Source organism: Schistocerca cancellata, chromosome 2, assembly GCF_023864275.1.
Source record: "Schistocerca cancellata isolate TAMUIC-IGC-003103 chromosome 2, iqSchCanc2.1, whole genome shotgun sequence".
NCBI lineage: Eukaryota > Metazoa > Arthropoda > Insecta > Orthoptera > Acrididae > Schistocerca > Schistocerca cancellata.
Window position 1 is genome coordinate 1078274612 of NC_064627.1, and position 21373 is coordinate 1078295984.

Below are 21373 nucleotides of genomic sequence, written 5' to 3' on the forward strand. Positions count from 1 at the left end.
AATTTTTCTTTCCATGCCAAAACTTTTGTAGTATGTTCAGGGAATTGTACGTACTGTGTTAATACTTTTTGCCTCATGACAGGCCCGATGACCGAAGTCGGCTGGAACACACAATCAAAATCAGAAACAGTGAAGTGTGGCCAAGAATGAAATTTTGTCTGTTTAAAGCAAGAGATCTTGTGTAACCCCTTATATTTTAGGGCAAATGCATAGTAATGAAAACCACTAAACTAAGCAAACGAACGTTATAACTGCAAGGTAATGTATTGCTTGTTATTTTAGTTTAAAACACTAAGACAGTACATTTTACACTGAAACCTTTCACTTGGGCCAGTTCATCTTTACATTGATACACGTACAGCCGCTGAGAGTTTCTGTAATTTCCCACATGGAAAAATATTAACAGTAGATATCTGTGTAGTGTTAATTTAACTGGGCTCTTCTAGTAATTTCTGCAACAGAGATGTCCGGTTAGCGAACCTGTGCACAGTTTAACTATTGATGGTAAATATCATCAAATTTGCTGTTTATATATCTCCCTTTAAATACCACAAATTATAAGCGACACTAGTTATTCACAATATAAATTATCTCTTAAATGAGCAGTTCAAATCTAGCATCTTCAGTAAACACCTTCGATATATAACTTCACAAGCATGTGCCTTTCCTCGTTCACTTGTATCCTCCGCCTGTGTCTTATTAATGAAGACAGTGATCCACTAGGAACGGTTTGCGATCACTTTGGATCTTTTTTGTATATAAATTACGTCTTCCGTATCGATTAATGTAATTTATTAGAATACATCATTTCACGTTCTGGCTGATCTATTATCAACTCAGTAATAAAGAAAACAAACTCCTTAAATGAACCCGACTTCACTGGGAACATTTTTATATGAGGAATGCCTTGAGTTAGCTGGATGTATTTTCACTTTCATAAATATTCGACGTCATTCACTCTAAAAGCAAATCATGTATCTTTGTGTGTTACCAACATTATGTGTCCTAGGCCTTCCCTTTCCGTACACTTAATTAATACCACTACAAGGTACATGAATATCATTTATGTATCTTAAAAGCTATTTGGATGCGGAAGACACGGTACCCTTAAACTGACTACAATTTTATGGTAGCTTGCAGAAAGGAAATAATCTGTTCCTATAACTGTGCGTTCACTGTTGGCAACAACAGCTAGTCTCCACATCCGTGGCAGAGCCCTGTAATACCTGCAAACCGACAACGCGGCTTGCTGCAATCGCTGCGAGATATCAAATAACCGGAGACACAGCGCAGTTATACCGGCGGATTGCACCCTCCTCACAATTCCGCCGGCAGCGGCGTCTGGTAATCGCGCCGTTTATCTCGGAATAGCTCCACCCCCCCCCCCCCTCTGCTGCCGATATTGAAGAACGTCAGCAATTTTAACTCTCCCCACGCCGTGCCAATATAAGGGACTCGTTCGAGAAATTCGATTCTCTTCACCTGGAGGTATAACCGGTATAGAGCCAATATTGCGCCTGTCGGAGGTAGTTTTGATAGTCTCGCACATACGCTGAGTCAAGACTAATAAACTTGATGATTACCAGATCGTCTGCTGCGAAGCTGAAAACTGGGCTGAATTTTTACACCAGGCACCTTTCATTTAGTACTCATAAATACACTCCTGGAAATGGAAAAAAGAACACATTGACACCGGTGTGTCAGACCCACCTTACTTACTCCGGACACTGCGAGAGGGCTGTACAAGCAATGATCACACGCACGGCACAGCGGACACACCAGGAACCGCGGTGTTGGCTATCGAATGGCGCTAGCTGCGCAGCATTTGTGCACCGCCGCCGTCAGTGTCAGCCAGTTTGCCGTGGCATACGGAGCTCCATCGCAGTCTTTAACACTGGTAGCATGCCGCGACAGCGTGGACGTGAACCGTATGTGCAGTTGACGGACTTTGAGCGAGGGCGTATAGTGGGCTTGCGGGAGGCCGGGTGGACGTACCGCCGAATTGCTCAACACGTGGGGCGTGAGGTCTCCACAGTACATCGATGTTGTCGCCAGTGGTCGGCGGAAGGTGCACGTGCCCGTCGACCTGGGACCGGACCGCAGTGACGCACGGATGCACGCCAAGACCGTAGGATCCTACGCAGTGCCGTAGGGGACCGCACCGCCACTTCCCAGCAAATTAGGGACACTGTTGCTCCTGGGGTATCGGCGAGTACCATTCGCAACCGTCTCCATGAAGCTGGGCTACGGTCCGGAACACCGTTAGGCCGTCTTCCGCTCACGCCCCAACATCGTGCAGCCCGCCTCCAGTGGTGTCGCGACAGGCGTGAATGGAGGGACGAATGGAGACGTGTCGTCTTCAGCGATGAGAGTCGCTTCTGCCTTGGTGCCAATGATGGTCGTATGCGTGTTTGGCGCCGTGCAGGTGAGCGCCACAATCAGGACTGCATACGACCGAGGCACACAGGGCCAACACCCGGCATCATGGTGTGGGGAGCGATCTCCTACACTGGCCGTACACCACTGGTGATCGTCGAGGGGACACTGAATAGTGCACGGTACATCCAAACCGCCATCGAACCCATCGTTCTACCATTCCTAGACCGGCAAGGGAACTTGCTGTTCCAACAGGACAATGCACGTCCGCATGTATCCCGTGCCACCCAACGTGCTCTAGAAGGTGTAAGTCAACTACCCTGGCCAGCAAGATCTCCGGATCTGTCCCCCATTGAGCATGTTTGGGACTGGATGAAGCGTCGTCTCACGCGGTCTGCACGTCCAGCACGAACGCTGGTCCAACTGAGGCGCCAGCTGGAAATGGCATGGCAAGCCGTTCCACAGGACTACATCCAGCATCTCTACGATCGTCTCCATGGGAGAATAGCAGCCTGCATTGCTGCGAAAGGTGGATATATACTATACTAGTGCCGACATTGTGCATGCTCTGTTGCCTGTGTCTATGTGCCTGTGGTTCTGTCAGTGTGATCATGTGATGTATCTGACCCCAGGAATGTGTCAATAAAGTTTCCCCTTCCTGGGACAATGAATTCACGGTGTTCTTATTTCAATTTCCAGGAGTGTATATTCTTCACTGCTCTGAAATTTGATTATACCTGCTATGAAAAGCTCTAAAGCAAATATTGTTAACTTCCTTTTAGGGTATTCATTTGGATTCACTCCATGAGACTTCTTAATTTGTAGAAATGTTTGGCTTATAGAGTCTGAAACACCCACACGAGACATACTGTACGTCGATCTGAGACAAAAGATACTATTTAATATTCCCTTAACCTCATCCGTGTTAGCACCGATGACGTGTTGAAGATCCCATTTCTTCTGGAAGTTGTCTAGATGCTTTTACCGCCCTGAATGAAATGCATACTTCTAATGATCTGAGCAACGTGCAGTCTTCTGAAGTCATCCCCAGCGCATGCAGCAGCACATAGATCAAGACCCTTTGTCTTGAGGCTGTAATGAGCCGTTAGCGAGGAACTGATGTTGTTGTTGTTGTGGTCTTCAGTCCTGAGACTGGTTTGATGCAGCTCTCCATGCTACTCTATCCTGTGCAAGCTTCTTCATCTCCCAGTACCTACTGGAGGAACTGATGTTAAGCAATTAAGGAGTTCGTTCATTTCTTATCCCGGGATGCCACTCGTATTTGTTTCAGCAGAACTGCAAGTTACAAATATTATTCACTGGTTTTACGAAGTCACACTTTACAAACATGTTTACGAACTTTACCTAGGAAAAAAAAATGGTTCAAATGGCTCTGAGAACTATGGGACGTAATATCTGAGGTATTCAGTCCCATAGACATAGAACTACTTAAACCTAACTAACCCAAGGACATTCCACACATCCATGCCCTAGGCAGTATTCGAGCCTGCGACCGTAGCAGCACCGTGGTTCCCGACAGAAGCGCCTAGAACCCCTCGGTCACAACGGCCGGCTTTATCTAGCAACACCATTGATTTATTATATGTTATTGGTCTCTAAACTGTTCTGAACTCATTATTTTTGCATAACCGCACCAGACAACAAATCTGTCGCCATAATTAACCATCCCGACAGGTATTTTAAAGATTTACGTGAAAGTGAAAGATGACTGTTCTCGAGCGACAGCGTGCCTGTCCATCGTGACTACCGCTTCCGATGTAACTGGGAAGTACCGTCATTTGGCTTGAAAATCCGCTCTAGGCGGACCTCCGAAGACACCCGTAGAGCTTTGTCTGCCTTTTCGCTTAGCTTTTGTTTGTAGCTATTAATGTAATTCAGACCTTCGAAACAAATTGGCGATACGTTTGTGTTTAGAGATACTTGTTCCAGAATATTAAGCAAGTTTAATGTATCGTTATTAAAATATTAATAAAAGAAAACATTTTAGCAGGCAGTCTCCAATAGTATCAGCTAATCACGTTTATAGAATACCAATCTGGCGGTCTTTCCTACGGCCATCTGTTACTGGTACCTCACACCTCTTATCACGTCATCTGCATAATACTGCAAGTTCTACTGCTCTGAGGAAAGAATCTGGTAGGTCGATATGATGGCTACTAGAACCCCCCCCCCCCCCCGTCCCCCCTCCCCCCCGACAGACACACACACTGTGCGTGAGTGTCTGTGTGGAGGACAGGACAAGCTAAACTTTCATACAAATAAAAAATTATATTGCCTAATAACAAAATGTGAAACTTTAAGTAGGGGAGGGGGGTGAGAAATCACGCAGAACATCGAACTTTGAAAGGGTGTATGACGTTACTTCAGTGATAACGAATTCCAGCCAAGTATACAAAGTACTTGGCAGAATGAGTCCATTTATCACTATGAGATGCATCCCTTCTGAAAGCATGCGTCAACTCGATTTGGAAGTGAATCATAACCCCGTTGTATCGTCTTCTGAGGCATGCTGATACACAACTGTTGTGAGCGGCCCTTGATATCCTGTATGTGGTCAGTGGGACGGAGTTGACGTTCTAGCTGGTCTCGCACAATTTCTGTTGGAGAAATATCTAGAGATCTTGCTGGCCATGGGAGAACCTCCACACCGCGCTGACAGGTCACAGAACGACGTGCCTGTGTGGACGAGCATGGTACTGTTGAAAAGTGACATTACAATACTATAGTATGAGAGGTAACACCTGAAAACCCAGGATTGTGTCATTAGAGTTTCCTCAATAACTACCAGGCGTAACCTGAAGTCACAGGCGATGGCTACCCACACCATGGCGCCTGGAGTACCACCGTTGTGCTTTTCCAAAGCGTTGGAAGAATGGAACCGCTCCACAAGTCCTCACCATCTGTTGTACGGCAGAACCGAAATTCACCTCTGTACTTAACGTGACGCCAGTCAACGGCAGTCCACTATTCAGGGTCGCGGCACCTCTGCAAAAGCAGCCGTTTTTGGAATGGTATTAACGTTAGGCCGTGGCTGGGATGATAATGCACTATTCTGGCTGACCAGCGGTGTGGGATGTCCATTGCATGCTCTCGTAAGGTACGCATAGATGTGAAAGGGTTACGTTGTGCTTGGTGAACATTACTGCGATCCTGTCTTCTGGTTCTCAGAGTGATCGACCAGTACCTTTACTACAACTTTTCCTGCCCTCACGTTCCCTGACAGTCCAACCCCTAGCCGTGGATACCCCACAAATCTGAACGTTGCACGACTCGACCAGTTGGCCAAATGGAGACCCACAATGAGACCCCTTTAATACTCTGTGAGATGCTGATAACGCCGCTCCATACGAGTTCACGGCATCTCCGTGACCATCACGGTCATCACTCCACATGTGTTGCTGTTCACGCCTCTTATATAACTTGACTGGCCTGCTAACAACTCTAAGCATGAACAACACTAAGGAACCCTGGTGCTCACCCTACCTGTCACAGATAATTACAACCCTAACCACGTATGAACATTACATTGATATGCTAATATTTCTTACTAGTGCTTCCCTTTTATTATGAGACGAAACGTATTCAGATGCACCGAAATATTATGATCATCCACTTAGAAGCAAGCTGCCCTTTCTCTGGCCTGCAATATAGCAATTATTCCGCGTGTTATAGATTCGACGAATCTCTAGTGGTTTTTCGGATCAACACGTATGTGGCACTAGTTAATGGTCATGCAGTTCTAAATTACTGGTGGTGGTTCATAGGCGCAGAGATGGCGCCCTACAGCGCCCGAGATGTGTACCGTCCTGTGCAGATTAGGCTAAGCCATGAATGTGAGTTCAGCAGTGTAGCCCGATTATGGTTTTGAGACCAGGTTGGTTATCCTGCTGCAAAAAGTCTGAGTACCCTTTTCCGTGGAATTTACTTTCACTACGTATGTACGTATACTCCGCAAGCCACTTTGCGGTGTGTGGCGGAGAGTACTTCTGGTATCAATATTTTTTTCTCCCGTTCTGTTCTCTATTTGCGAATGGTGCGTGAAAAGATTGATTGTTGCTAAAACTCCGTTGTTGTTGTAATCTTCAGTCCAGACATTGGTCTGATGCACCTCTGATAGCTAATGCAAGCAACTTAGGTCCCTTCTTTTCCGAATAACTGCTGCAACCCAAATCCCACTTAAACCTCCTTACTGTATTCATTACCAAACTGACACTTCCTTGGAGCATCAGGGTGTGGCCTACCAACCGAACCCTTCCCTAAGTCCAGTTGTAGCACAGACCTTTTTCCCCACTTCTATTCAGTACCTCTGCACCAGTTCTTCGATTTAACCATCTAATTTTCAGCGTTCGTCCACGGAACCGCATGTCAAAAGCTTCTATTCTCTTCTTGTCTGAGTTTCTTATCGTCAGTTTGGATGCAGGATTACTTTCTAAATACCTTTAGTAAATACTTCTTAATACTTATATTAACATTGGATATTAACAAATCCTCCTTCTTCTGAAATGCTTGCCTTGCTATGGTCACTGTGCACCCTACATAAGTGATTTACTATGGATGTTATCTGTCATTTTGCGGCCCAAGTAGCAAAACTCATCATTAACTTTCAGTGTGTCATTTCGTAACCTAATTCTTCAGCATCACCTGACCTAATTCTCCTACATCCCACTATCATCTTCTAATTCCATCAGCCATAAACAATTATTTTCCTACCCAAGTAGCAAAAGTCGTAGGCTGCTTTTAGTGTCTCGTTTTGTGATCAGATTTCTTCAGAATGTGTTGAATTAATTCGACTGCTTTCCGTTATCCCTATTTTCCATCTGCTGACGTACATGTTATAGTTATTTGAGAAATACTATGCATTCCATTTAATTTCTCTTCCAAGTCCATTTCCGCCTATGAGAGAATTACATTGTAATGGTTCAAATGGCTCTAAGCACTATGGGACTAAACATCTGAGGTCATCAGTCCCTTAGACTTAGAACTACTTAAACCTAACTAACCTAATGGCATCATACACATCTATGCCGGACGCAGGTTTCGAACCTGCGACCGTAGCAGCAGCGCGGTTCCGGATTGAAGCGCCTAGAACCGCTAGGTCACTACGGCCGGCTACATTGTAATCTGCCAATATATATTTATTTCCCCTGAATTTTAATTTCTTGCCAAAATTGTCCTTCGATTCCTTCACAGATTGATCTATTTACGTATTGAATAACATCTGGGAGTGGTTACAATCTCGTCTCACTCCATTCTCAATCACTGCAACCGTTTCACCTCCCTCCAGTCTTTTAATTCCCATACGGTTTCTGTACAAGCTGTAAGTAACCATTCGCTCTCTGTTTCTTATCCTTGCTGCCTTCAAAATTTAAAAGACTGTTCTATAATCAATATTGAGAAAAGTTTTCTCTGCAGCTAGAAAAGCTATTAACGTAGGTGTTGTTTTCTTCAACATACATCTACGATTTTGTAGAGCCAGTACTGCCTCGTATTTTCCTATATTTCTCCGAAACCCATACTGATCTGCCCTAGATCGGCTCCTAACAGCTTTTTCACTCTTATGTATATAATTCTTTTCAGTATTTTACAACCATTTTCAGTAGTATTCATACTTGTCTGGAACTGGAATTATTCGTATTACTTTGTTCCTGAAGTCTGAGGGTATTTTACCTGTCTCATACATCTTGCACACCAGATCGTACAGTTCTGTCACGGCTGGCTCTCCCGAGAATCTCACTGACTGTGACGGAATGTCATCTACTCCAGGAGCCTTGTTTCCAAATATGTTTTTCAGTGCAATGTCAGATTTTTCTCGCATTACCATATATCCCATCTGATCTTTACCTATATACGTCTTGTCTTCTTGTTTCCTTTATATAGATCATCTAGATTTTCCTTCCACCTTTCAGTCTTCCCTTCTTTCTTTGGTACTAGACTGCCATCTGAGCTCTTGATGTTTATACTTTCCTTCACTTCAATTTTCCTATAGGCAGCACCGGTACAGGGTGTCCCGGAAATGTTGCGACCAACTTAAAGGGGTTTTAGAGGGTGTCAGAGGAATAAATCGAGTATAGGAACCCGAGTCCGAAAACGTCATCCAGCACCGGTACAGGGAGTCCCGGAAATGTTGCGACAAACTTAAAGGGGTTTTAGAGGGTGTCTTGAGGAATAAATCGAGTATAGGAACCCGAGTCCGAAAACGTCATCCAGCTATGCCACAGAGGGCTGAAGTTAATAGGCGTCGGAGCCTGCCACAAGGTCGCCTCTTCGGGAGCAAATGTGACTTTGTAGACTTTGAACCCTGACAGACAGTAGCCGGAACGTCTTGCAATGTTGTGTGTTATTCAGTGTCGACTACTGATTGCCACGATCGCCAGTGGAGAAGATGGAGCTAGCTGCTGCGTAGCCAGATCTTGCCTTCAACGAATGCGAGGCTCTGTTGCATCGGTGGATGACAGTTCGAGATATGGGTTTCCATCGTCAGATTATTTTTCTCCTCTACACTGAAGAATATTGAAGATTTTAGAAGGTTCCGAAAGGAACCTAAGCTGTGGACGGAAACCATCATTCGCAGAGGCAACAGAGTATCGCACTCAAAGGAGTCAAGGCCTGTCTGACTCCACCTTCTCACTGTAATCGTGGCAGTCAGTCGCGATCACTGAGTAACAAACAACATTGTGAGCCGTTCCGACGACGGTGCGTCAGCTTACAAAATCACGTTTTCTGCCGGTGGGGTGACCTTGTGGCTACACTGGGTCCTGTAACTTTGACGCTCTGTCGCATAGTTGGATGATGTTTGCGGACACTGGTTCCTAGCTTCGATTTGTTTCTGAAGACACCCTCAACAACCCTCGGAATTCGACGCAATGATTCTGATGCATCCTGCATATCCCCCAATTATCAATATTTCTAAGCCTTGCATTTGCCTTCCTGCTTCGCCTTTTGAACTTTCTACCAAAGGAATTCATTAAAACTTTATACTCCTAATCGCCCACTGGATTTACTTTCTGCAGCTGGATTTTTTCCGTCTCAACTCTAATTTCTGTGATTTTCGTGTTGTAAAAGAAAGATTTAGGGTTTAACGTCCCGTCGGTGGCGACGTCGACACAGAGCGAAAGCTCGTATTTCAAAAGGATAGCGTAAGAAATCAACCGTGCCCTTTTCAATGCAACCTTCCCGGCATTTCCCTGGCGCGATTAAGAGAAATCACGGTAAACCTAATTCCCGATGAGCTAACGGGGATTATAACCACCGCCCTACCGAACGCTTGTCCAGCGTGCTGACCACTTCACCAAATCAGTTTTCTCATTGTGGTGAGATCGCGAGGTATATGTGGGCGCTGGTAATATTCTGCCAGTTAATGCAGCAACGTACTCTCCTCGAATTTCAGTAGCAGACTTCTGCATAATACATAACGCGTATCTTGTACCGTCTGCCACGGGAGTTTGTTCAGGTTTTCCTTAACGTTCTCGCTCTGACTAAACGATCCTGTGACGAAACACAGCGACTTCGTTGCATCTTTTGTTAATTAAAACAGGTAAGGAATCAATACTCCAGAATCGGTCGAACAAGTGTTTTGTCATTCACTACTTTCGTAGATACATTAGATTTCCATTAATTTCTTCCAGCTGTAATAAAACAGTGAATGACAGAACCTTTTTAACAACTAGTCAATTATGTGACACCAACTACATTCTGGCCAGATTGTACGTTTGTAAGCAGCTATTATTACAAAAAATCTTCAAATAAACACGTGTCCTCAAGAAACGATCAATAATCTAAATAAGATAAATATTTTAAAAACGTAAGTCACACCAACATACTGTTGACTCATGAAAATTTCTAGAAGCGTCGAGAGAAAACAGCTTGTCATACAGTATTGTTCGCAAACGGTAACTACATCAGGCTGTTTTTGTTGTTGACTGAGTTAGCGTCTCTAAAGCTCTTTGCAAGGTATGCGGCAGATAGACAATGAAAAGAGTTCCGTGTTAAATGTGTTGAGATTTTCATGCGGAAATTTGAAACTGTATGTGAGTTTTTGTGTGAAATGATAAATATACCTCATTTTATTACTGAATATCTGATAGATTTTCATGCGGAAATTTGAAACTGTATGTGAGTTTTTGTGTGAAATGATAAATATACCTCATTTGATTACTGAATATCTGGTAACTGCACGCCTCGTTATCTAAGATCCTGGGCCTCAAATATGATATTATGCCACATTTCAATGACTCTTAAAAACCTTAGTGAACTTTTTACAATTGTCTGATGTCACCTTTATTGCACTTTAACATACAGTCTTTGCTGAGCATTGAATGTTTTCATGCAATGTCAGCGTGAGCTATAAACACAGATTACTTATTCCTAAAACAAGGGAGGGTGTTTGCAGTTAATCATAGCTGGGTATCTAATTTTATTGTAATTTGTTTTGTGACCTCTTTTCACCTTAGGTCGCTCGTGATGTCGTGTAGATATTTTGCTGTGGTTACTGTTTCCACTTATTTGTCTCCAATAATATAACTGGAAGGTAGTATATTTTTAAGCTATTTATGCGCAGTACGCTAAATGTTTATATACCCAGGGTCAGCCATCCACCACAGCACCAGTAATCGATCCTCCGTAGCTCTTCATCGCAAAAGGTTGCTGCTGAAGAATACTTACTGTTAGTAACTGAGTAGTAAAACCCGCTAATATCCAGACCTAGTGAGAAAGTTTCTGCGATGTTTTCCTCAGATATGTAACTTTCACTTCAAATCTAATTTGCGAAGGAATTTCATTATATGAGCACATTCGTCAAATTATCTACGTTAATTGACAGAAAAGAGGACTCTGCTGTAGATGAAGAGTTAAAGTGTTATAGACCGACGCCTGGAACCCAGACTGCTATGGTCTATTTACACGCCTGTTAAGTCCTCACACTCACGCTACTGCTCCACAGATGGGGGATAAAGTAGTGTCATTATAGCTGCTCCTTGTGGGCTTAACAAAGTACTTGCGCCTTCTGTTAACCCCTTCTGTCCTAAGTGTAGATTTTGTGAATGGAAAGTTTATAACGGGGATCAGTGAGATGTTTGGAGACAAAATAAGTCTAAAACACTAAATTAAAAGAAAGGTTAGTCATTCATCAAAATGTTAGAGCATGCGGCATATTTGCGATATCAGGTCTCAAATACGCCTTTTATACACGGTGACAGAATAATGGGAATGTTTGAAATGCGTAGTGGCAGCCATGGCCAGGTGGCAGCACTGTTGGTGTGTGACAGCGAGTAAACAGTACTCCACTGCAGTAACCATGGATCAGAGGAACGGACAACAGCGTGCGTAAGCCATAAAGATGTCTTATAAAAAAGCAATGATAGCGGCGCAGAGGGAGTTTCGACGTTTTTTATAGTACAGGACGTCATGATGCCGATCCGTCGTTACACGCAATGAAATGTTGGATTGATAACTTCGAAGAAACTGGCTCTGCCCCCAAAAAGAAATTAACAGATGACCAAGAAGTGTGCGTTCTCCGGCGAATAATGATGTGTGCGCTAGACAGTCTTACGGAGCCCACGGCGTTCAATTCGTAAGCAGCAGTGGTTGGAATGTCCCAGGGGAGCGTTAGCAGAATTCTTCATCCGTACAAACTACAGATGTTGCAACAATTGAAGGACAACGATTACCGGTTACGATTAGGATTCTGTCAACAAATAACAACAAAAATAAACAATGACGATGAATTTCTAAACAAGTTGTGGAAATCAGATGACGCACATTTTCATCTCACAGGTTATGTGAATAAACAGAACTACCGCTACTGTGCAAACACAAATCCTAATGACGGTCATGAGCGCCCTTTACACGCTAGTAAAGTGACAGTATGGTGTGGTGTTTCATCGGACCGTATTTTTTTGCAAATGATCAGGGAAACTCAATAACTGTCAATGCCGATCGTTACGTGGAGGAGTTACGAACTTTAGTTACTCCTGCATTGAACAACTTTCCAAACTTTCAAGAAGCCTGGTTTCAACAGCATGGAGCGTCAACACACACTGCACGGCAATAAAAAAATGGTTCAAATGGCTCTGAGCACTACGGGACTTAACATCTATGGGCATCAGTCCCCTAGAACTTGAAACTAGTTAAACCTAACTAACCTAAGGACATCACACAACACCAAGTCATCAAGAGTCAGAGAAATGGCAATCAATGGCATATGTGCGTGAATTGTTTGGCAGCCGTTTTATCTGATTCTGTGACATTACCTGGCCCCTATATCGCCAGACTTAACTGTTTTTGATTTTTTCTTGTCGGGCTAACTAAAGAGCAAAGTCTACACGACTCGACCGAGAACGCTGGATGAGTTAAAACAGAGAATTCGGGATGCAATTCACAGTGTCCCAGCTGAGATTTTGCAGCGGTCAATGAGGAGTCGGTTTCACGAATGTGTTCGTACGGGAGGACGCCATCTAAAGTACGTTATTTTCTAAAATCATATATGCCATCAATGTTTCGTAAATGGCAAAGTTGTAAGGTTTCAGTTACTAAGAATGCAATTTGTTTACTTCATCATTTCTAGTTTTATTGGATTCTGGAAATGTTCTTGTTTTTCTGTGTCACCCTGTATTAGTAATTAAACGTTTTCAGGTGTTTCTTTGATGGATTTTATTCATAAAATATCAGCCAAATTACATAAATATACTTATTAAAGTGCCATAAAATGTTATTTGGTTATTTTATCTGAAAATACAACGAAAAACTTGTTTATACCAGAGAAACTTCAAAAACTAAGTAAGCCAAGTATCTCTTTTTTTAATGCTGGACTATAATTTAAAGTCACACAGATAGATGACATTATTTTTCAACATAGTCGCCAAACGTTCCATTCCTCGACGATAAAAAAAACGCTTCGTGCAGTCATTTGAAAGTCACTGTGTTACCGTCGTTATCGACGGAAAATCTGTTTCTCCCAATTGCTTTTGCTCGATTGCCTGAGCGCTGAGCGATTCCTCTATGGCAGGGCTTCCCGACGTGTGGTCCGCGGACCCCTTAGGGGTCCGCCGGCTCTTTCTAGGGGGTCCGCAGCCACCTTTGACCAAATCGTGTAAAATTATGAGTAGAATTATTGTATAAAAATTTGAAAATCAAATTCATCACATTGTTTTTTTTTCGTGTGTAAAACATGTGTACTTCTACTTCACGTCGTATTCCCAAGCATCGTTTGCGGTTCGTAAGTGAGAACGCATACACACTTTAGTTTCGGTGAATGCGGCTCCTCTGATCGACTGTTTCGCAATACGGGGGTCGTTAGTGCGCTGGCTCATGGCGCTAAATGCGCTGAAACCTTTTACGCAAGCGCGGAGCGAGCTTTGTCGACCAATCACAGCGCTCGCTGGCACGTATGGGGCCCCAGGCATCATTAAATGTTGAACTTGCTTTCTCAGTGCACTACCTATTTCATAAGTCGATTTTGACCAGTTTATTACTTGTAACATGGATCCGTGGCTGAAGTCAGGATCATTGAAGAAGGGTGCGGTTTCTCCGTCGCCTTCACAACAAGGGAAGTTTCCAGTTGAAATGAATGAAGAGGGAGGACGACGAAAGGCAGAACAATCACAAGAAGCTCCAAAGACTATCGATACTTCGGGGGGGGGGGGGGGGATCATTGGGAACATGGCACTTGCATTAAGAAAAGCTTTCAGTTCCCATGGGTTTCGCTCTGAAATTTAAAGTTACCGTGCTCTTGATTGACTAGGGGTCCGCCAAGGATTTTCGACTGTAGAAGGGTTCCGCCAAGGATTTTCGACTGTAGAAGGTCTCCACCAGCTGAGAAGGTTGGGAAGCCCTGCTCTATGGTAACTGTCAACGTCAGGGGCTCTCGTCTCGGCTCATCACCACCAGCCACGTCTGTGTGGCAGTGGTCATATCGTTGACACCACTTCACTACGGCTGCACACGACGTTGCAGTTGGTCCACACACGCTGCCAAAAGTTCACCGTGAATCGTACTGTCCCACGTACTGGAACTCTGAGAACATTTCCGGTTGATGCGCCACACGTTTCCGGTTGACGCGCCACTTCACTTCCGCATTGTGCTCCATCCGTTATGCGTAGCGCAGCAGAGCTGTGTCTGTGGCGACACCCAGAACCTGTACTTTATCATGCCACTGCGATACTATTGTCGCGCAATTATGATAGCGTGGGACGACATTCACAGCTTACTTTTATAAAACCCTGCGTATATGCTCCATTATGCTACTTCTCTTTTTTTCCAGTGATGGCATTGGTCTTTTGGGGCGTTTCCTTATTGGAACCGTGTCATCTTTGTCCTCACATTCCTCCTGTGGTGCTTTAATCTTATCATCTCGAAATCGTCCTTGTGAATGTCAAAGTACAGGTCGTTGCCTAATATACAACCACTACTACATAGAAAAACAAATTTATCGTCATATCTTTATCAGCACATAAACAGTCACTGGTTCAATAGTATTGGGTGTGTTAGCATATTGTAACAGCATTCTGTCTCAATATTACTAAAAAAAGCTGACACCGTATTAATTTCTCGAAGCTACGCGAACACTGCAGTATTCTGCAACCAGACACCGAAACCTGCTGGGAGCTTGCTGAAACGAAAACAACAGATGATCAGAAAGTACATGGTGTAATGCGCACGCTACAATGCCCCACCCCTAGTTAACTGCCTCAGCATGGAAAAAATAAAGGTTGAATCTAACATATATGCCACAAGAGAACTCATGAGGTTGACAGAGATGTCTAATTACCCACAGATCATTAACAATCGAACCGTTGCCTTACAAACGGTTATGGAGACATCGTAATTTTTGTTATTATATCGTTAATTTCTGTATCCAAGAGCAACTGCAGTCGTGAAGAACTTCGGCTAAACAGTGCAATCGAGGGCACTGATTGCTAGTAGAGCTTTTTTCCATTCTGGAAGTTTCCTGCTGATACCTTTAGTACGATACACGCATTTCTCTGTTTTCGGATAACCGCTGTAATACGTAGCTCAGCCACGTCCCCACAATTTCATACGGCGTCCCAGCGGCGTGCGTAACACAATCTGACGGAGGAAAATGCATTTTCCGATACGCTTGCGATGAAACAGCGGAAGCACAGCGGACTACTGTGTGTATTGCGAACGACGTGTTCTGAATCTCTTTCAGTTTCATATCGCGTGCAGACCGTACCGTGAACCAATAACGTAGCCCAGCTGTGTTCTTCGGAGAGTTGCAGAAGGTAATATGTTCCAGCTGCGTAACAACAAACCGTCAGGGAAGTTGTGTCTGCACTGCACAGCAAGTCAGGGACTAGTGGCCCTGTGGCTTATAAATTCCTGGATTTTTCGATACAACATAATGTAAATAATAAGTAATGAAAGATCACTGATGCCGCAAAATTCTTCGGCACCTCTTAAAAACTATATTCTCAATAGATTCAATATGGTTAGAAATGAACTTGTTTTATTTCCGATAATAGTCACAAAACTTTTAGTACTTAGATCAGAAATGTCCATCTCGAGATCTGCAATGAAATACAGGGTTATTACAAATGATTGAAGCGATTTCACAGCTCTACAATAACTTTATTATTTGAGATATTTTCACAATGCTTTGCACACACATACAAAAACTCAAAAAGTTTTTTTAGGCATTCACAAATGTTCGATATGTGCCCCTTTAGTGATTCGGCAGACATCAAGCCGATAATCAAGTTCCTCCAACACTCGGCGCAGCATGTCCCCATCAATGAGTTCGAAAGCATCGTTGATTGCGAGCTCGCAGTTCTGGCACGTTTCTTGGTAGAGGAGGTTTAAACACTGACTCTTTCACATAACCCCACAGAAAGAAATCGCATGGGGTTAAGTCGGAAGAGCGTGGAGGCCATCATGACATGAATTGCAGATCATGATCTCCACCACGACCGATCCATCGGTTTTCCAATCTCCTGTTTAAGAAATGCCGAACATCATGATGGAAGTGCGGTGGAGCACCATCCTGTTGAAAGATGAAGTCGGCGCTGTCGGTCTCCAATTGTGGCATGAGCCAATTTTCCAGCATGTCCAGATACACGTGACCTGTAACGTTTTTTTCGCAGAAGAAAAAGGGGCCGTAAACTTTAAACAGTGAGAATGCACAAAACACGTTGACTTTTGGTGAATTGCGAATTTGCTGCACGAATGCGAGGATTCTCTACCGCCCAGATTCGCGCATTGTGTCTGTTCACTTCACCATTAAGAAAAAATGTTGCTTCATCACTGAAAACAAGTTTCGCACTGAACGCATCCTGTTCCATGTTTCCGCGCCGAAAATTCAAAGCGTTTGACTTTGTCATCGGGTGTCAGGGCTTGTAGCAATTGTAAACGGTAAGGCTTCTGCTTTAGCCTTTTCCGTAAGATTTTCCAAACCGTCGGCTGTGGTACGTTTAGCTCCCTGCTTGCTTTATTCGTCGACTTCCGCGTGCTACGCGTGAAACTTGCCCGCACGCGTTCAACCGTTTCTTCGCTCACTGCAGGCCGACCCGTTGATTTCCCCTTACAGAGGCATCCAGAAGCTTTAAACTGCGCATACCATCGCCGAATGGAGTTAGCAGTTGGTGGATCTTTGTTGAACTTCGTCCTGAAGTGTCGTTGCACTGTTATGACTGACTTATGTGAGTGCATTTCAAGCACGACATACGCTTTCTCGGCTCCTGTCGTCATTTTGTCTCACTGCGCTCTCGAGTGCTCTGGCGGCAGAAACCTGAAGTGCGGCTTCAGCCGAACAAAACTTTATGAGTTTTTCTACGTATCTGTAGTGTGTCGTGACCATATGTCAATGAATGGAGCTACAGTGAATTTATGAAATCGCTTCAATCATTTGTAATAGCCCTGTACATGAAATAAAATACGAGTGAACAGATAACATCTTAGAAGAATAAAGTATCCCATAACGAAAAGGTCTGACTATCAAGGCTATGAAAACATGCGCTTAAAATATGGGAGGCGGACCTGTTGTATATTATGGCCTAATATAATAAACCCATAGTGGCATTGTCTCTAAAAACACACAAAATCAGCTTTGCCTCGTGACATTTTTTTTAAGCACAAGTTCTCACTAATAATTATAATTAAGTAATAATAATTAAGTAATAATTTTTCGATATTCCATATTTTATTGTTCTAAGACATAATCTGTTCACTAGTTGCATTCGTTTCCCATGTTTTGTTGCAGATCTTAAGATACGAATTGCTGACCGATAACGGTAGTTTAAGGACCAGAATTTCTGTGATACCTGGCGCAGAACAGAAATTCATTCAAAAGATCCTGTATCACATGTTTTAATCCGCGACCACATCACAGCTTCTGAAAATTGTTAGGTATGGTTAGTTTAATAACTGACATACAGCAACACTGTCGTTTAATGTTGTTTGTAATGTTTCGCTAGGGCGAAAGGTTGACATTGTCAAAGATTCAACTTCCCTTGTTACTGCCGTTGTGGATTACCTACGCATATTCCGCAGTTTATATAAAATATACATTCTAAGACACTCGCCACGAAGTAATTATACGAATGGCACGGAAATCGATAGGTGCGATGTACGTGTACAAACAAACAAAGGATTACTATTTCAGAATAAACGGGTTATTCATTCCAGAGATAGAGCTTCACAAACTGAGCAAGTGAATAACTTGTTGGTTCACTTCTGGCCCTTATAGAAGACGTTATTCGGCAGTACTGTTGTAGTGTTGTTGGAGGTGTTGTTGTTTGTCCTCCTGAGGGATATCGTGCCAAATTCTGTCCGACTGGTCCGTCAGATCGCCAAAATACTGTGGTAGTAGGAGGGCCCTGCCCATAATTTGGCAAACATTCTCAAGTGGGGGGAGATCCGGTAACCTTGCTGGCCAAGGTAAGGTTTGGCATGCACAAAGACAAGCAGTAGAATCTCTTGCTGTGTGCGGGTGGGCATTATCTTGATGAAATGCAAGCTCAAGATGGAATGCCACGAAGGGCAACGAAACGAGGCCTATAATATAGTCGACGCACTGCTGCGCAGTGAGGGTGCTACGGAAAGTAATGCCACCACAGTCTATCAGTCGGGGTAGTCAGGCCGTTGTGCGGGTGACAGTCAGTTTGGTGTCCACCGTTCTCCTGGGTGACTCTAGACTTTTCCGCTCGTCATCGTGGCTCAGTGTGAAGCATGACTTCTCAGTGAAGATATTTGTACTCCAGTCAGTGAGATTTCAGGCCGAAGAGTGCGTGTACACAATATGCTCCTCGGGGAGTTTTTCCATTATCTAACACGGGTCCACTGAGTATATTATGCAGTTCTAGTTTTTATGTCGAAAAGTGTTATGAATATGGAAAATTGCGCTAAATATGTCGTGAACGTTAACATGAGGCTACGCTACGCATCAATCTGTTATCGCGACCTTTATTTAGCACTGACATTGGCTAGCTTTGCCAACTCACAATCAAATTATCGCCTCCCAACCAACACGAGAATAGGACCATCCATCCTCCTGTAGTACCGCAGTGCTGCTCCTATCGAACTCCAGTACCTGGGCAACGAAACGGCGCGTACAGTATGGTCCAGGGACAGCTGTGGTACAAGGGTGGCACGGAAGACAACCAAAGGGGCTCCTGAATGTAGTGCAACCGCAGGTGATGCTCTAGTGACGCAAACCAACTGTCGTACCGGCCACAACGGCCGCCTGGAGTTCTGCTATATCAACCGACGGGCATGACGTCACGGCCGAACCTACGCCCCAAGAGTGCGCAGCCGAAGGTGCAGACATATTACTGGCGGGAATAATCTTACTCTGTGTTTTGCGATTCAAATTTTGTGTTGCTTTGAAAATCCGCCTTATGCAGACACTATTTCTTTTTCATTTACCTATACATGTTTCGATCCCTATGTGTCATCTTCTCTGGATTAAAATTAATTCTGTATAGTACAAAGTTCAAATCGTTTATCTATTGCAGGTCTAAAAATGACACTAAATGTATTCTGTGCTTTTTTTTTTAAATTTGGATTCCTCAACTGAAAATTACACGCGTTTTTAGGGATCAGTTTTTGTGCGCTGATTCGTCGTCGGGATAGCACGTCAACTGCAAAGTAGTCATGAAGAAAGTTTGTGAATTTTTTAAGTGTGCTTTTTCGTGGTAAGTGCTTATGTGTGTTACTATAATTACATATTCCGCACGTCCTGTTGAGTATCTCTGATGGCTATTCTTTCTACTGCATTCAGCGCACCGTTCCCGCGCTGCTATTTATAAAATTTCACTGACAACTTAGCTTCAAGGTGTTTCCAAAACAAACAAAAGAAACAAAAAATAACAAAACACGCTTTGAGCAGACTCTTTTATCTTCATATCTAATGAGAGGTGCTATGTTTTTGTCTTCTCAAACTAATTAGGATACTTTTGTTATTCAAGTCTTTGTCACCTGTCTAGTTGGAGAAAAGAGTATGTATCTGTGTGCATCAAGTGATGCTTTAATATGCAAAGACATTAGTAAATATGTGGAACATTCCTATGCCTATGGACTGTATAAAGTTAAGCAAATTTCTTTTTTATCTTTTTTGTAACGATTGCTCCGAGAGCAATCAAAGAACCCGCAATTGTAACTGGACGATTGTAGTTTCTTTTTCTTTGCAGGAAGAAACCCACAAATTTTTAAGTGAAACTATTTCAATGGATTACAACGAACTAAGCAGACGGAACTTAGTTTGCTTTAAAAATTTAGTTTCGTCGTCTTTCAGGCATTTAATATCATTTGGTATACGCTCAAAGATTTTAATCGCAGCATTATTGCTCATTCTCTGAAACAAAGTCAGTTTTGAAGAAGTAATGGATGTCAGTTTTGCTTCGGAAATCTAACGCATTATTTCCAGAAAATTCTATGACAGAAAATATGTGCTCTGAAAATGTAGCTGAAATACCATACGCATTAGACAGTTATCTACAAGATGATCATGCGTGACCACCACGTATTATTCTTAAGACACGTTTGTCTTTTACGTTTATATCCTTGAAGGTGTGTTTCCCCAGAATAAGGTGCTGTATGATGTTACTAAAAGAAAATAAGCAGTATTTGGTAACTGAACGATTTGTCTCTCTACAACGCTTGCAATGGCACGAAGTACAATAGTGACTCAACTGAGCAATGCAAGGAGGTCTAAGAAGTGCTTTATGTTTCCATTTAACCTCTCATTAGTATGTATAAACAAATATTTTTAAGATTATGCTTTAATTTCAATACCTCCCCGTGCCTTAAATTTATGATTACTTGGTAATATTCGATGTGGAGAATTGAATGTATTGCTTTTTCCGAAAATTTTGTGTCAAATCATTTGCAGAAAACCAATCAATAATCCTTTTAAATCAGTTATTTACAATTTCATCAGTACCTGTGTATAGATTGGGATTGATTATAATATCTGCATCTTGAGGAACAATAGCTAACGATGCTTGATGTATATTAAGTGGAAGAGCATTAAATCCATATATGAGAATTAATGAATGACCCATTATAGATAATGATCATGATTCCTTCCCACCCATCCCCAGCCAGTAATCGCCTTCAGTTTATGAATTCTGAAGTACAATAGTCTACATTGTATTTGCTATGTAAGCCTTGCGCCATCTATTAACTAAACTATTACTCCCAGGGACAGCAATTTTTGTCACTAAGTGTTGCGACATACAAAATAAGTGGTATCTGTGGCCTCCACACTACTTTATACTTAAAACCGACTGAAAAGTGGAAGTATTAGTGAGGCTCGCCTACATTACAAACACAATGACGTCATCAATGACCTTGAATACATTGGTGGGATATCAAAAATGGTAATGGCGGATGAATTTTAGAAATCTAGGACGACATTTGGCAAGAATACTTAAAAATGCAAGCTGTTGGTGCCTACAAAATTTCAAAATAGTGATGGTGGGAAGTTAAAACAAATGAAAGGTGGCGATGGAGGGAAATTTAAAAA